General features: G+C 39.7%; 1 long non-coding RNA gene across 2 annotated transcripts in view; it reads left to right on the forward strand.

Annotated features, from left to right (window-relative positions):
- Positions 1-2,638: 2,638 nt before the first annotated feature.
- The window catches only part of LOC111473404, a 7,841-nt gene continuing 7,720 nt past the window's right edge, over positions 2,639-2,759 (forward strand). For both annotated transcript variants that reach the window (XR_002715672.1, XR_002715671.1), the window contains exon 1: positions 2,639-2,756. This is a non-coding gene — a long non-coding RNA (uncharacterized LOC111473404). The remainder of the gene's footprint in view (positions 2,757-2,759) is intronic.

The raw sequence follows: 2,759 nt of genomic DNA on the forward strand, positions 1-2,759 counted from the left end.
GGAACGTATTGACACAACATCAAATCTAACCATGTCGATAGTAAGGCGACTTACCTGATTTGCTCCTATGACATCTTTCTTCACATAAATCTGTTTCTACATGTAAATCTGAGTAATTGTGTATAGGCCACTTTCGTTCTTTAATCAATTCTTTGGCGGTATTTTATGGTAACAAACTGAAGACATCTCTCTTCACGTTAGTCTTCTTCTGCATGATGTAACTACGTGAAGTCATTTTTGTTCTCTCCATAATTCTGTACACATATATTCTTGGCCAATTTTTAATCGATTCTTTTCTACAAGTAAATCTGCGTAACTGCGTACAGGCCATTTTCTTTCTTTAATCGATTATTTGGCGATCTAATATAAACCTTACTTAAAAAACTGACGACATCTCTCTTCATGTAAATCGGCTTCTATAGACGACATCTCATCACGTAAATCTGTTTCCATAGGTAAATCTGCATAACTGCATAAACGTCTTTTTCGTTCTTTATGCGATTATTTAGCGATCTAATATATCTTACTATAACAATATTTTCTTTCCGTTTTTTTTAATTTGATTTTTAGTTTATATTCCAACCTAACCATTTGAAAGGGTTTTGGCTCGAGGTCCTACATGGCTCTCTTCAAGCTTGTCTTCGATAATTGTGTCGCATCGTTCTCTCGAACTTTGTGTATGCCTCAACTTAGCTTCAATGCACACTAGGATTTTAAGATCCTAACTTCTGAGGTTTTGGCTCGAGGTCCTACATGGCTCTCTTCAAGCTTGTCTTCGATAATTGTATCGCATCGTTCTCTCGAACTTTGTGTATGCCTCAACTTAGCTTCAATGCAAACTAAGATTTCAAGATCCTAACTTTTGAGGTTTTGGCTCTAGGTCCTACATGGATCTCTTCAAGCTTGTCTTCGATAATTGTGTCGCATCGTTCTCTCGAACTTTGTGTATGCCTCAACTTAGCTTCAATGTACAATAGGATTTCAAGATCCTAACTTCTGAGGTTTTGGCTCGAGGTCCTACATGGATCTCTTCAAGCTTGTCTTCGATAATTGTGTCGCATCGTTCTCTCGAACTTTGTGTATGCCTCAACTTAGCTTCAATGCACACTAGGATTTTAAGATCCTAACTTCTGAGGTTTTGGCTCGAGGTCCTACATGGCTCTCTTCAAGCTTGTCTTCGATAATTGTATCGCATCGTTCTCTCGAACTTTGTGTATGCCTCAACTTAGCTTCAATGCACACTCAGATTTCAAGAAGTTTGGATTGAGTTTAGAACCTACAGGTACAACGTAATGACTAAAGGCCTTGAATGGTTAATCTTATGATTTAAGTATTTAAATGAATCGAAAAGACAACCTTTAGATAAGTTGTAGAAGTTAAGTTGTTAGATTATATGGATTTCTATGTAACAGTCTAGATCTACTGCTAGCAGATTTTGTCCTCTTTGGGCTTTTCCTTTCAGGCTTCCCCTCAAGACTTTAAAACGCGTCTGCTAGGGAAAGGTTTCCACACCCTTATAAATGTTGTTTTTTTCTCCTCCCCAGCCAATGTGAGACATCAGATTCTATTTCTATTGTATTGGNTAAGTATTTAAATGAATCGAAAAGACAACCTTTAGATAAGTTGTAGAAGTTAAGTTGTTAGATTATATGGATTTCTATGTAACAGTCTAGATCTACTGCTAGCAGATTTTGTCCTCTTTGGGCTTTTTCTTTCGGGCTTCCCCTCAAGACTTTAAAACGCGTCTGCTAGGGAAAGGTTTCCACACCCTTATAAATGTTGTTTTTTTCTCCTCCCCAGTCAATGTGAGACATCAGATTCTATTTCTATTGTATTGGAATGAGATCCTCGTTTCATGTCCATCTTTTGCGAAGTTTTAAGTNAAAGTTTAGCACAACCTTTTACTCATAGATGGATGACCAAACAAAATGTTTGAACAAGATCTTAGAATATATGCAAAGCGTTTGTATGTTGGATTTTCTTGGTAGTTGGACCTCCAACTTGCCGTTCATGGAATGCTCATATAATAATAGCTATCAGGCAATCATCGACATGNNNNTTTGCTTACTAAGATGAGGTAGTAAAACGCAAATTATTAAGCATTCTGTTAGTACAAGTTACGAGTAACGCTATCCAAAAGATTAGGAGAATGATATAAACAACACAAAGTAGATAAAAGAAGAGGTATTTTGTGGTTTGGTAGAAAGAGTAGCTCATTTCATGTCAAACCATTTGAAATCTAAGAGCAAGTTGGGGTTAGTTACTTATTGCTCGGCGTTGCTCAGCCCTACCACCGTCCCTCTATCTCTCTCTCATACAGCTCTTGCACTGTAGTTCGTCAAGTTGTGCCTCAGCCTTCCACCTCATTAAATTCTCTAACTGCCTTCGATCAAGATACACCATTGTCACTAGACTCGATGAAAGTGTCGAACAGGTAGGAAATAGGTTTTACGAGCCAAATAATCTGCCGGAGTCGAGAAGCTATTGTCGGAGCTGAAGAGAATCTTGTGCCAGATGCTTACACGTGGTGCAACCAGGCGCAGCTGCGTGTGCTAGCCGAAGTCAAGCCGAGGCGCGGGTCGTCGATTCAAGGCACGGGTTTTTGGGTTGCAATCGCAAGTCTGGGTCGATTGTAGTTGGACCTTGGGTTGGGTCAATCGGTCCGCCTATGGTGAGCACCGATTGGCTCATCCCTTCTGTCGGCGATGCGCTCCTGGCCTTAACTGGTCGGGTCGTGCCTCCAGCGCTGTTACTTTGTA

Source organism: Cucurbita maxima, unplaced genomic scaffold (assembly GCF_002738345.1).
Source record: "Cucurbita maxima cultivar Rimu unplaced genomic scaffold, Cmax_1.0 Cma_Scf00119, whole genome shotgun sequence".
NCBI lineage: Eukaryota > Viridiplantae > Streptophyta > Magnoliopsida > Cucurbitales > Cucurbitaceae > Cucurbita > Cucurbita maxima.